Source organism: Anopheles coustani, chromosome 3 (genome assembly GCF_943734705.1).
Source record: "Anopheles coustani chromosome 3, idAnoCousDA_361_x.2, whole genome shotgun sequence".
NCBI classification, from domain to species: domain Eukaryota; kingdom Metazoa; phylum Arthropoda; class Insecta; order Diptera; family Culicidae; genus Anopheles; species Anopheles coustani.
Genome location: NC_071288.1, coordinates 21,695,326 through 21,710,952, shown reverse-complemented (window position 1 = coordinate 21,710,952; position 15,627 = coordinate 21,695,326).

The following is a 15,627-nucleotide window of genomic DNA, read 5'->3' as shown; positions in this document are numbered from 1 at the left end:
CAGGGGACTTCCCGGAGTAGCCGGCAAACGGCTTAACTCAGCGCGTTCTCCAGTCGATTACCTTCGGATTTAATTTATCATCATTATCGCTGGCGATCAGATAATAATTTAACCTCCCACTTGCCTTCCGTACAGCGCCGTAAGAAAAACGGGGGAAGACCACCCGGTCGTACGGTAACGGTGAACGCATTTTCCATTTACTGCAGCACGCGAACCGGCGAAGTAATCGATGGATTTGTGCTGATGACAGCAATAGCAGCACCAAACCGAGGCACCCTATGCGGTCATCGGTTGAAATATGCTACACTTTCGGTGCTCCACATTCCCGCCGGAGGCCAAGTCGTTTCGTCAAAGTGTTCGCCGTTCCCGGAGCGCTCGGGTGGCTCCGCAATAAATGGACGCTGTGTTTGCACGTGTTCTACATAAATATTGATTCTGCTGGACCATCACCGGAGCACTGATTAAGAAAAGGAAGCCAAGGCTAAGCGAGCTTCGCGCGCGCTCGGCCTTCCGATGCACCCGATAGGTGGCGAGAGCCATCAAGATGCGAACACCGACCTGGTGGACCGGTGTGTACCGGCAATTAACCTATATTCGAGTGGGCCATTCAACAGTGGTGTGCAGTGTGGTGGGCGAGGTTTTCCGGGCCACCCCAAATCGAGGGCCCGAGTGATCCACCCAAAATCGGGGCCCAGTTCATTATGCAGGGTGGGGGGGTCCTAAGTGTGTGTATAGCAGGTCAGCTCCGGTATCGGCACCGGATGCGCACGGCACGTAACTCGACCCTGGTGCTGTGCGATAAATCAGCATGGGACCAACACTAATGTTGCTGCTGTTGCTGCCGGAACTGTTGCGAACCCGCCCATGCACCGTACCGGGAAAACGGTACTTCGCACGGGATGGCCCAACTCTCAGCTGCGGCCTCTCCCGTCGCTGTTCCGGACATCACGAGTTCCGGTACCCACAGTCGACCACGGCTGGAAGGCTTTTAATGCATAGGGATACCACCGAATGTGGCCACAACCACCGGACGGGCCTGGCAAAGATCACAAACGACCATCGACTCACCATCGGTGGACCATCGGTGCGGTAAAGGCACTACATCACCAGTCATATTTGGTATCATTGGTAGTAATCGATAAAATACATTAATTAATCGATGGACGGATTATGGGTGAACTAGCTTCGAAGCTTCGACTTCGGTCACTTTACTTCCGTTCCCACGCCAGACATCACAGTTCAGCCACTTAGGCCAACGACTCGCTGCAGTCACGTCGCCCGATTTGGTGTCACTTGAAGTAAGGCGCTTGGCGGAAGATCCAAAGTGGCGCAAGCTTTGATTTTGTGCCCGTTTCTCTAACCACGCCGCCTCATCTTTGACTCGGGTAACGCCAAGCACGCCGAAGCAACATTGAGTACACGCCGGAAGTAAATAGAACTAGTTCTTGATGAGTATCCGGCCGTACGGGGAAGCACTGCAACTGGAACATTATCTCGACCGTCAGCAAATTAAGGACGATCGGAAGTGGTCCAGCTATAGGGTGACCGTCAGCAACGACCGGCACTTTGTTATCGATCACAATTAGCAAACAATTTTGACCACCTCCAACACCGGACCAAAAGTCGGCCACTTCTGTAAGCAACAGCAATGGCTGGCTGGTTGCACCCTTTCCCTGAAGGACCCTGTGACAGCAAGAAGTCGTGTGCACCCTTGAAGATGGGCAATGTTGCTCAGTGATTGTGAAGTATACGACTACGAACGTGGTTTAGTAACGCAAACATTCGATAAACGTTTTGATTTGTTTGAAAAATCGCGGTATTTATTTCTATTTCGTCTTTACAGTGTTAAAAAGGGGCCACTTTCCTTTGCACGCTTATTTTTATATTTTCCACCGTTTGCCTCTCAAAATGATCGTTTGATCATCTTTTTTGCATCTTGATTGGGCCAAAAGTTCTAAAATTAATTAAATAATTAAAATAATTAAATAACCATGACTAGTGAACACCTTAACTGCTGAAACCCTACTTGCCATCATGTTAGTTTACGTTGTCACGTTTCTACTAAGTGTGTTTACAATTTTAAAATCACACAACAAACCAAGTTTGTTTTTTCCTAATCAATTTCTATTGTGGTTTTATTTAAATAAAACCGATTTTTATATTAACCACTGGACAAGTAATATTTGAGTTTTGAGTTTATGATCAATCAGCATCAATAATTTCCTGTCCTCTGGTGATAAGTTAATTTTTCTCCCGCTTATGCTACTTAGGTATAAGCTAAGTTTTGCTTCCCACCATTCCCACGGCGTACTGATGAATAATTCTTTTAAGTTCACAACAGCTGAGCAACAGTCAACCCAACGGATAACTTTTGCATAACTTCCATCCTGTCCATAGTGACGACGTGTTCATCGCGTGCAGAATGGGAGTGGGAAATAGTTTCACGCAAACTTTAGTCGAACAAATTATTTTCCCTCAACCTGTCTTCTTCGCTGATCGGAGGTAAAGCCAAAAAAAAAAGGTTTATTCCCTCTAGCACGGTCTACTGTGACAAAAGTTTGCAAAATCAGCAAGTCATTCTTGGGGTAGAGAGGATCATGGAGAAAGAGGACATGAAAAGTAGGAACAATAAGCGGAAACGAGATGGTAAATGGACAAGCGAGTCAATTATTAAATTCCAAGTGCACTGATAATCAATCGACCCATTTCGCGGAAGTATGGCGAAAAATGTAGTTCATCAAGCAGTAACCGGAAATGAATAAATCCGCTCTGCTATCGGCATTTCCTATCGATACGCTGTGCTCCCCTCCACGCCAACGCCTCACTCCGCCAACCGACCGTACCGATTTTGCAAGCAAATAAGTGGAGAGTACTTTTCCGTGGCAGCGTTCGTGAATGCGCTACGTACATTAAACGCAAATCGTTTTTGCTTCCACTGGAAACAGTTCCTCGGAACAGAGATGAAAGCTAAAAACCCTGAAGAACGGGACCGTCTATGCTTTCACTTTTTTTTTTGTTATTTTTTAACCTGTATGCAATAGCTACCGATACAAACACTATGAATCTTTAATAAATTCCAATTATTTCCCTCTCAGCACATTCTTCACCGGAAGGCACATCTCCTCCCTATCGAGAACGGGAGGCGGAAAATGCTTCCCGATACCGGTGAACCTAGACCGTTTAAGATTGCTCGGGGAACCATAAAAGAGGGAGCCGAACAAATTGTATAGATAAGATAGGGTGAAAAAAGTTGTTGCAACAAAACTGCGCTAGCTCGGAAGGTGAAAATATTGATTTAAAAAAAATGCTACAGAAGAAGCGTTCCACCGTTTTGCGTATTCATGCACTTACCCGTAAACTATTTTACAAGTACTCTGTTGCAAAATTGCGCGAATACTTGGAGCTTATGAAGCACTCAATCGAGAGCAGCTTGTACCCGAGTGCTTTCGTGACGCTAGAGTGGAACGGTACGGTTGGATTTTTTAATCCTTAAAAGTGCATCATTGTACTCAAACAGCGCTGTTTATGGATGCATAACACCTCTGCAATATGTCTGTATTAACATTTAACAACAAAAATACATGAAATTGAGCGCTTTACGCCATTTACGCAGCTTTTGACCTTTTTTTGAGGCAATTCTCGCTGCCTAAGGCGTTATATTTCCGAATCCGAAAGAACGTGACATTATCGTGACCCATACCTAGATGAACCGGTTTTCTTATCAAAAGAGGTATATTCTTTGTTGCATCCCGATGTAACACAAATAATTTATACAGAGTGATAAATGCAAAATTGAAATGCACCCCTAAAGGTTTCCCCACAGGTAAATGTGGAATTTGCAAAACGAGACGCTTCTACACAAACAGAATATTTACTCCCAGCAGAACGTGCATTTGACAGTGGCTGTGATACACCAACATACCACACCGGCATCCATCTTCTACGAGCTGCATTCTCTGCTGCCATCCTCAAGTGCAAAGTGCATCAAACAGCTGACGGTCCCAGCGTTTCTGATGCTGACCGAACGGAGTCGTTGGCTGCCTGGTCAGCCATTAATAAAGTTTATTTAATCACATCCTGACCAACCCGGAGCACATTTTGCTAGTTTGTTTGAATTTCATTATACGATGGGGTTTTGAAACTGCTATTTAATTTAATTAGTCCTGGCAGGACGTCGCAGCAATGCGGCAAGCTTTCGATCCTGGTCGTTGATTTTGCGGAACCGTACGTCCACCAAAAGATGCGTCGGCAGTGCCACGGATGTCATAAGCCAATTGACCATGGTGTGTATGTGTTTGGGCGCGTCTGTCTAAGCTTCGGTTGTTTGCAGAAAGGTTTTCAATCACTCACACATACTTTTAACAAACTTTTGTAGTATAAGATTGCCAATTTTATTTTTACAGTTATTTAAGTGTGAAAATTTAATTTAATGTCACTTCAATCGGAGATTGTAATCAAACGAACGTCGCGGACAGTCGCAGTAACGAGGTCCCTAGTTGTACAAATCAAATTCCTTGCCCTAAACCCGGCGCAACAAATCCCATTAAGATCGTTTGCCAGTTATGAATACGAGTTTTTCTTCGAAATATATATTTTTTTCACGATATTCAAGAGCACTAACGAAACGATAGTAGCCCTCGGAACGTTCCAGGGGCGGCGTAAATAATGAATAATTTATTTTACTTGAAGCCGAGACATCGCGAGAAAACAAGATGATGAATATTTTCCACCTCCCTTGGCAATTTGACGTATTTTGTCTGCTGCTCCAATTTGGGGCATATTTCCCTACCCCACCTTCACCCGACCACCATTCGCCTACCTTGAGCACCTTTTCCTTTCCGCCCGGAACGTGGCTTTAATATTTTGATGTTTTTTTTTATTTGTACATGTCCCTCCCGCCCTCCAGACTATTTTGTTCAATTTTGCAACGCATCGAGCCACAAGGAAGGAAAATTTGTATAGCAAATGGCGCGGGGAAGGGGGCTTAGAAAATGCGAGGGATAAAAGTTTTGTCATTTTCATTGAAAAGTTAGGTCCTTTGGTGGTGCGCGTGCCCATTTCCTGCCGGAGTGCTGTACGGTGGAGCTATTTATTTCGTGACGGACAGGACTCGTTGCTGATATGGGCCCGATTGGTGCGGTCTGGTGCTGCGCAATGTGAGTTTGCAGGGGCTTACCGTTGAGCACTCCAATGTTGATCAACGCAGAAAATATGTATGAACAGTTCTCAAAAGCGTCCCGGTGTGGTGATTAATTACCCATGTACACTCTCGCAGCAATGCATACGTGAAAGTATTCACTGCTGGTATCTGCTACAACGAGCTGGGTGCTTCTGATAAATCAAACCATTGATAATATGTGAATCGATTCGGTGCCCCGACCAGCAGCATAAGATTTACTAAAGCTCCAGGAAACCGGGTTAGAAAGTTGGCGATCCGTTGTTCGAGCATACGCAAAGCACATGTGCGAAAGTTTTCCCCGTTGGTTTGGGAAGTAATACGGCCGGCAAAGGTGCGCACGGCAGACAGAGTTAGGAACGTGCAGGAACGCTTGCAAGATTCCACCGTACCCAATATTGAATCGTACATTTGTTGCCACCATCCTCCCCCTAAGGGCATGTGCACATGATTGGGCACTTGGGATGTATTATACATGCTTTGTACAGACGTTTCTGTAATTATCGGATTGCCACGGTGTTCGGAGCCGAAGCGAGAGGGTAAATAAATCGCTTGAGGAAGCAACCGATGTAGCTGGTACTCGTTAACATGGAAATTAGCCCACAGTCACCTTAAGTAATTTGATCGTGATTTATGGGCACCGGTGTATCGTTTTTCACGCGAAAAATATATTACTAGACACTATATTCACAGTTGGCTTCCATAGGTACATTTATTCATGAGGTGGATGATGATTACATACATCTGGGAGAAGTGGAAAAATAGTCCTAAATTGTACAAACTTAGAGCAATTTCTTTACGTGAATGAAAATTATTTACAACTTTCTTTAAGCGATTTTTCCACTACAAAGGGTGAGATCTAACATAAATTCAACAGTTACATTTTTTGCCAAATATTTATCCCCAGGGAAAGTGTAATTTTATAAAAAAAAAAAGAATTACACCTTCAATGGATTAAGCGGGACTGTGTCCTTACGACGCGGCACACGACTTTTGCCGGCATCAACCAGAAATTTGTTGCGCATTTGGTGTGAACTTTACAATTCCGAACCGAAAGTGTTCGGCTCGTTATTCATGCCATATTCCAGCGCTGCTCCACAAAGCGAATCGAATTCGAATATGTTTGATTGTCTGTTCGGTGAGGGTATGGTTGATTTGCTTTCGTGCAGAACATACACACCGAACCGTATTCCGGCTCGCATCGAGCTCCCAGAAACAATCTGAAACGCTCCGGTGCCGATATTGCGCTGAGGTTTTCCTTCTCACAACGGATTGTTTTCTTCCCTTTAGTTTCCTTTGGTTGCTTTTTTTCCGTTGGCGCTTGCTTCGTTCGTTTACTTCTGCTGCTGTTTATATTCAACTGGGAAAAGGACGCATTTGTACGGTGTCGATTCGATATTCCGGAATTTCGGCATCACGACAAATTGCCATAAAACCTGCAGGAGGGTACCATTTTTTTTTTCGCCTTTGCTTCCTCATCGGTTGTACCACCACCTGGATGGGTTTTTGTTTTTCCCCGTACCGAGCACGAGAGCCATACTTTGGAAGAAAATATTAAGGTTGCTTCGATTGGACGGCGGCAAGGATACCGGCTGCCTGCTTTACTTTCTTTTCCCTTCACACTTTCGACAGCTCGGTACGGTAGCAGAAAGCTGCCGAAGAATTTTGCACCCAGCCCCGCACACGGACGGAAAACCCGGACAAGCGTGATGATTGTGTTTGAATCAATTTTCCCAGCAAATTGTTAACAACCACCGCACACAGCAGACCGTGTTTTGGGTGAAGCATGAAACGGACGAAAAGTGCGAAAGAGAGCCCGAGAAACAGTGGGCAATACAGCCCCGGAGAAAGAGGAAATAAATCAAATTTCCCCAGCAGCAGCATTTCGTCGATGGAGCACTGAAAGGCAGGAAGGATGCCCACCCGGCGTCCGGCGCGCGCGAAGGATAATCAAAGAACCGGTGCGCAAATTGCAAATTGAGAAAAATGCTCCGCACTCCGTCATCCGCAGCAAAGAAAGCAGCGGTGGAGGCCATTAAAGCGGATCTAGAATCGAAACCAGTGGCCTAGATACATTTCGGTGCTGAGGGGGAAAGTAGCGGTGGTCGGTCAGCGGCCGTTGGTGCTTGTAAGGCAATTGTAAGTGGTGGTTGTGTTGGTGGTGAACTAGCGAATTATAATCGTGGAGGTGGCGGTGGTTGTTGTGATGACCGAAAGACTTGCCTGGCTCACCTTCCCGGGCACACTTTCCCTAGCACCACTACCCTGGACGATTCGAAAGGAGAGAAAATGGTAAAGCAAAACAGTATAATTTTTGTATATCTTAAAGGGGTCAGATAACAGGCACCAATCAGTGGACTCGCAAACGCACGAAAACTTTGCCCCTCTATTACAAACTACAACAAACGCCGAGGGGAAAACTGTGCCACCCAGTTGGCCAGTAATTGGGTCAGTCGTGCTTCCATTCCGGGAGCTACCTGGATCACTTGGCGCCCAATCGATCGATTGGCGGTTTCGAGGAAGAGGAGAAATAAAAACTAACGTTCACAAAAGCACGCCGCGTATGAACATTTCACTGGCACACACTTTTTTAGGGGTTTTCCGGAAGACACTTTTCCCGATCACTAAAGTCAACATGGAGGAAGAAAACTGAAACAAGGATCATTTTTAAACCAAAGGATTCCAATTCACGAACCCGATTTCCCACGGCACAAAGCACTGGTTTATCATAACTACGATTGGATGTTGTCTTAAAAATGCCATGGCCTACGCATCGGAAAACAGCGGCTTCGCTGAGCGAACCTTTCATAAAACTTCTTCGCGTTCAAACTAAACTCTGAAATCCACCGAAGACAGGCGTCTCGATACGCGAATCCGTTTTTAAGAGCACGATCTACGCAAGAACACAATACCAAGTCTTGGTGCCGCCAGGAACCGGATCTGAGCCGCGTTCACCACGCGACCGGAACCGCCTCGAGACTCGCAAGCACGTGCTCGCAAACCACGCTGCTGCGGTCCGAAAGTGAAATCCACCCGTCGTCTAGTGGAGTAAACTTTTAACTGACACCATTCGCCGCCGAAGTTCAGTCAGCAACCAAGCGCTAAGACCACCACGCCAGGCCGGAAGCTTCCCCATCCGCCTTCGGCCCCCTTTTTCGGGGGGGTTGGAAATTTTCCAACGCCTCGTACGGCTGTGGTGGTAACGGACCCACAAGCCGCGCTCGGTCCTACGGTTCCGCTGGCCGAGTGTTTGTAGACACCCGTGTGATCCTGCTGCCACTACTACTACTACTACCAACCACTGGTAGTACCTTCCGACCTGCTGAACTTAACCTGTCCTCCCTCCCTTTTGGGCCCCTCCAGCCAGAACTCTGCCCCCGCGAAGGTGGCTCCTCGACGACCTCGAGACCAACTATAGACAGGATTGATTAAACCACCCGATGGGTGGGGCGCAAGCAGGATGGCACGATTGGACCCTCTATGGCAAGAAATTGGGGCTCGATCACACACACACACCCCCTCCCCCTTTTGTAAGGAAGTGAAGTGAAAAAAAGTATGCACTATTTTTCCTCAATGGCGGTGAAGCCCGATAGTCTTGGTGAGTTCTGACACCTGAAACAAAAAAAAACGAATGGGGAAACTCGTCGAACTCCATCGATAGGAGCCCGCCATCGAGGACGGGGCCCGTCAGCACCATCGTCTCAGCCCGTCATCGATGAAACAGAAAACCACCGGAAGCCTGTGCCATTGGTTTGGCGTGTTCAAGGGGAACACTCTCGGGTAGCGGAAAAGTTGCTGCTCGAACTCCAAACTCGGCACGCCGTCGCGGCAAAGCCCAGGCCTCGAAAGTACCTTCCGACGGACTGTTTCCTCGATTCATGGTTTTTTCCCACTTTTTTTTTTGTTTTTGCTTCACTTCCTTACGCTCGTGCTTCGGCTGGGGTAATCCATACGAACCGGATTCCCGTTGTAACCCCGGCTTTACTTTGCAAGCAAACTTTGACGCAGGTGACAGGATTGACAAGTGCGTGAGTATTTTATTTTATTTTTTATTCCTCCCTGTTTGTTGCTTCAACAGCACGTCTACCGCCTGGTGGGAGGGGGGTTAAAGGAGGGAAAACTTTACCAGACAAAGGCTGGAACGACAGGGGTAGCGAAATTCCGGGTAAAACTACCCCAGCGAAGGAAAGTTTCGCCAACGAACGCTACTGCTCATTTAGCGTACGCGTGGCGGGAGGAAAATATTTGCATAATCTCTTTCGCAACACCCGGTCGCACGGAGCATTCCGATGGTTTTCCGAAAAGGGCTTTCGCAGTTCCGTCGGCGTTTGCGAAGGAAACACCTCTTGCAGGTGTTTGCGCCCGAAATGGGCACGTGAAGCCAGCGTGTGTGAAACCAAGTTGGTCGAAACGGCGTGCAAATATGCTCATGAAAATTACTTCAACGTAGTGTAAATTGCAGTTTAATGCAGCCCCTGTGTGGCTTTTGCTTTAAACACACACACACAAATACACGCACACACACAAAAGATGGAAAAACGTTCCGGCCCTTTTCGGAAGTGGAAAAGCAGAAGCTTTCCTTCCAGCGCCCGCTACGGTAGTGTTGGTAGGACATGCCCCGGGTTTGGATTTCGGGACGCGCTAAAACGCGGTCACTTGCGCGTCAGTTTGTTGGTCAGCTGTGGCCAAACACTGGTCGCCTGGTAACCCGGAACCGGACGCACGGGGGTTTACACCACAGACGGTGCCACAGTGTGCGTGCGGTTGGGGAAATCTCAAAAGCTAAGGAAAACAATACACTGACCATGAAATGGTCACCACTGGAAAAGCCCTTAGCCTTTGTCCGGCTGCTTGTGCACACGCTGGGTTTGTGCACCTTCAAACCCATACACGCTTAACGGGCGATGAACGCTTAATGGAGTTCGTGAAGGTGACAGAAAATAGAATAAATTATTCTACCGTCTATGGACGAACGGTTCGTAATGGCAACTGTGGATAAATATAGTAACATGACACTGACGCGAACGAATAACTCTGCCCCATTGCTAAAGGTGAGTTGCAGATTTAAGTTTTCACTCCAAGCAAGGATTCTTGTACCGCAAAGGTCAACAATCTTAGCCAACTATTTTTTGCAATGACATCACCCACAGCACTTACGAGTTGCATTTAATTTTATTTGATTGATCCTTAATTTTAGACTCAAATGAACAAAACCACTGTTGATATAGAAGCACATAAACGGCCCTATTTAATAAAATTAATATCAGAAAAATTACATCTCGTACAATAAAAATCAATAGCAGTCAACAATTCGTTACTTTCATTAACTTCTGATCGATCCAAAAGGTCGAGTACCAAATGATTCAATCCATAATTGAAATGCTATTTTATATATTCAATTTCTTCATTACATTTCTTTAGAATATATACAAGTATTTTCTCAGATCGGAAACATTTTCCCCAGAATCCTTTCCGGCCATTTAATTTCTTTTTTCAATTCAGAAAATTTCCGAAAATTATAATAAAACTCACTCGTAACTGAAACGACATCAAATTAACTCCGGCATCCTTTAATTTTCCACTTCATGCGACGTCGGTGCCGAAACTGGCAAACAATAATGATAATCAATTGCTGCTTTAATTGCTTTCCGGGTGGTTTGGTGCACCGGAAAACGTGTTGCACTTACTCGACCCTTACCGGCTCGGTTTGCAGTTGTCAGTGCAGCCATTCACCGGAGCTAAAGCATAATTTGCTGCTCATGACTATAAATTGAATTTTCGTAACGGGTTGTGAAATTTCATTGTAATATTGAATGGAAACAATTAAAAAAAATTATCACTTGAACAATGGGGAGCGAAACATAGTGGCTCGGTTGTTTCGTGTAACTGACTAAAACCGTAATTTTTCCGTAAGCCGTAAAAAACTGATAAACATCATCTTTAAATTTGAAAATTATTGTGAACTGAACTTTTAAAGAAATAAAACATTATTTCTAGCGTTTCAAAGCTGTACAACTTGTATGGGCACATTGTCAATACATTTAATTTTTAAACTATTCAAATTCATGCATAACGAACATGACTTAAGTGCAATACCTTATAAGTGCAGTATATTATTTTCCAAACTGACATTGGATTGCAGTCTTCAACTCATATTACAACAATATATTGCATTCTGATTCCTTGCCGCATCTGAAAGCCCATCAATGGTGTATGTGAAACCTTTTCGGGGGTCTATTTAATTTCATTCAATATTTTCCGACCCGGTTCGGCTAGCCATACGGTGGCCCAATTTCATGCTCAATCTGGAGTCTGCTGTACTCATCCGAGGCGTCCATTGCTATCCGAATCGGAATGCCACATTTGATAAATATTTCAGTATGCAGAATGGAATGGGGGGTGAGGGTGGGTCTTTGGGTACCATTGCTCGGATGCCAAAAACGGTTCTACAATTCCGATGCTACCGATCGGTACAAAACCTAACCCCAGCCCGCCCGGTGTGTGAGTGAAATATGTTACAAGACTGCCCATTAATCTCTCTTCAGTATGGCGAATGTGACGGTCACTCCAACAGGCCCAATTCCTTGACAGACGGACCGCTTCCCAAACGTTGCTATGCTCTATGTCCATCTGAATGCTCTATCTTTCCTTCACACTCGCCTGCACAAACCTCCCATCCGGCGTTCGAACGAAACCCCTAAATTATACGGGGACGAAACATGAAGTCAATATTTAACGAACGATAAAATAAATATCCGATCGCAGAGATTCAACAGTGTCCACCGCAACGGCCCCCTCCCCCCTCTTTCCTACGGTCGCTACGAGTGCTTCGGACGGGCAAAAATTGCCCGGCAATGGGCAAACGCTGGCGGTTAGATTGTTTCTCCCGTCCGGTCTGTTGGGGTAACCCACGGAAATCGGGCTTGTGTTTCCTTCGGACACTCCCGTACACCGAACCCCAACGCGGAATCGGGTTGAGGTCGAACGGATGCAAGTGAAGGTAAAGGAAGCGTCCGGGACGGTTGAGTGGAGGAGCTATGGGGGAAACTTCCAACCATTGGTGGTAAGTGTTTCCGATTCGACCACGGCCAGGTTGTAGTTACTGCTTGCAAGGTTGCTTCTCGCTTTTCCTGGATCGCTCGCCGGGAAAGTGGGTGTTTCCTTTTTCGCCCCCCAACGTTCTATCGCAACGGGATGAGGGGCGGCCGTTGTGTGTGTTCCGGTGTATTTCGGTGTGTTTTCTCAGTAATGTCCATTGTAATGGAGCGAAATCTCCCTATCCTCCGGGCCTGCAGCAAGGGAAACCATTCAACATGACGAGTGCGGCCAGCATGGTCGAAGGTCAACACCGAACCTGGCCAGTGAAACGATCCGCAACAATAGTTTCCGTACAATTATTCACTGGTCCAGTTCCTGCCTGGTTACTGAATGTGAGCAAGGTTTTTGAGGAAATTCTAAAAAATGCATTTATTATTCATTTTACGCCATGGTTTGGTTGCACTTTCTCGTTTCCAGAAGCTGCTTCAAATTTGATGTGGCTAAATTAAGCGAAATTGAGTTTGTTTAAATTTAGTTTCCATTTTTGTTCTTTTTCTCGTCTCATGGTTACCTGGCTATTCGATTTTATATTTGAATTAAATTGTGTTTTATTATGTAATATTTCTTCGAAAGGCATTAATTTTGGTTTGACATTTCAAATAGAAAATTTCTTCCAATAGAGACTATACAAACATCAACCAAAATAACTTAAGCCTTGTCCAAAGGTTCAAAGAAAAATCTCCACTTTTCGTTGATTTTGATCCGAAAATAGCTGCGCCGAAGTGAAAACCTTTCGTTAAACTGCCCCCTACCCCCCCGTTCCCATCACCCCTCACCACTGACCCTTCGGGACACCGAATGAATCGAAGTCGAGTTTCTAGGCGGAGAAAATAGTTAGTAAATGGATGTTCCCTCCCGTCTTCCCCGTATCCTTTCGTTCGTACACTGATAACAAGCATCACGCCCCGCTCGCTTTCGGGCCCGCTTCGAATCCTGCCGAACGAGGTTGTGGGACCGTGAAATGAAATAATAAGAAAATAGCGCCAATCGAAAAGGTGGAATAAATTTGGGTGCTCTATTTGTAGGCAATTTTTCTCCCATTATCGGTTCCGAGCCGAGGGCGAGGGGCGCTGTGGGCCGGCGTGGGAGCTTGCGAACCTGGTCCAGCATTGGTCGAAGAGCGCCCGACTCGCGATCGCTGCCGGCCGCTTCCCTTTGCTAATGATGGCCTTGTAAACCGTTTACCGGCAAAACAGCGATAGCTAGCAAAACGTGCCAAGGTCTAGGGATGGCAGTTTGGCAGTGTGCGCGCGAAGTTAGGCTTGCGAGAGGTTAGTTGTTTTGGGTCAGGTCGGGGCGAAAATTGAATTCTGTGTCAGCAGGATGGGCCCCCGGGCGTGCTCTCCGAAGAATGTTAAATAGCTGCCAGCGGTAGTCGTCTCGCAGACTGAAGGACGGCGGAAAAGAGTGTCGACAGTTTTTCGGAAGGAATAAATTAATTTCCCCGTTTGGCTGGGCGGGATCGGCGGAAGGGCCGGGAGTCGTAAATCTTGGCAATATCTTCATCGTTAGCTAAGATGGTACAAACCTTCATTAAAAGTCAACACAGAATGGGTCTCATACATTTGGGATAATTTATCCCTTTGCTTGGCAGAACGTTTGATTTGGTAGCGATCTCATGGGACGAAGTTATTTATAGATCATTCATCCTCTCATTCAATTCAAAGCCGTTTTAGAGGTGATAGATAGACAATGTCTTATGTTTAATGATAAGCTCTATATTTTTCTCCAACGAAAATCTCTCAACCAAACGGAAAGCGCTTTTTTGTTTCCATTGAACGAACAAACAAACTCAAAATAATGATAAGCTTTCCCGATGGGAGTAGCTGAGTGCAATGCTTCATCGGACCGGGGTGGAAAACCCGTGGCACAACTAACCGGAAATAAAATGATTAATCACCACAATTTTTCATTTCAGCAAAATATTTGCTCTTTCCCACGGTCTCGCCAGATCCCTCGAGCCGCCGGCGCATTGCTGCTGAATGTCACGCAAATGATGAATGGCATTCCGGTGCATGAATCCGTACCGCTCCCGGGTGGCCCACCGAAAAACCACCATCTTCCCCATGAAAGAAACCGGCTCGCAAACCGGCAGTAACGGGCGTCCAGCGATCGTTTAATAAATGTTGGTTAATACCTACCAGACGCTGGGTCCAAACGGGAGCCGGTTTTGAAAGTCTGAACCCCTCGTCAAATCGTGTCCCGCGTCGGACCCATGCTCCTGTTTAACGTCCCGGAAGTATGGCTGGCGTGGAATGCCGGCATTCCGGAGGCTGGCTCCAGACAAAAGTGTCAAGGCCAGTCCTCGTCATTCATCAAGGATTCCGGTTGTGGAGGGTTTTTGCGATCGTTAGCGAGCGAACGGAACGGTAAAATCGATTAAATTTAACTCACGCTTTAGAGTACCGATGTTTCGAAGGAAAGAAGGTGGTAAAACTCGCCCCAAGGATATCCTAAACTTTCAGAATTAAACTAAAGTAGCGATGGTAAATTTATTCCGACTCTCCTCACTGCCATCATTTCGCTAAATTACTCCAATGTACAACGGGCAGGAAATAATTCAAGTATGATATATTTTTACCGACCCTCCCGAGAGCTCCAAACGGATAATAACCCTCGATCCCGGCTCCCATGACTCATTCGGACACCAGAACCGAGCCCCTTGCCCCCACCGTTGACCATCGTCGAACCGGACCGGAGCGCTCGGTTTAACATTGACCCAATTCGTTCTACGGCTCATAAAACGCTGACACGGATGTGGCCCAAGCCGTTGGCATCTGCTCACCGGAAAAGCATGATTGACCATTTCCCACCCGTTTTCATGTACCTCGGGATGCGGGAAAGCACCACCCACCCACACCGTTTGCCTTGGCTCGACGGCAAGGAACAGGAGGTAATTTGAATGTTTCCGTTCATCATTTTATTTCCTTGCCCCCCCCCCGCCCCATCCCCCCCCCCCTCCCCATCCCCCCCCCCCCCCTTGACCGACCCGCGGTCGGTTGTAATTTGCCGTTTTGTCGGTCAAGAGCACAGGCTATCGCCGACGAGCGTTGGTTTTACGCATTCCTCTGCGCCTCCTCCCGAGCTAGTGTCGGTTGGGAAAGTCACGATTATCATCTTTATAATGTAGGGGTTGGAAGCGAACGAGCAGAGCAGCTAGACACGGTGGATGGGGGACGGTTCCTTGGGCCTCCGAAGGTCAATTAACCTGTCACATGCGAGCCGTAGATCATGGGTAAGGTCACCCGTAAGACCAGAAAAGATGAATGGTACATGAAATCACGCTCACCGAAGGTCGGAACCAAGAATCCCACCACCCTGTCCCGAGGGGAGTAGGAAAAGAAACCAATCTG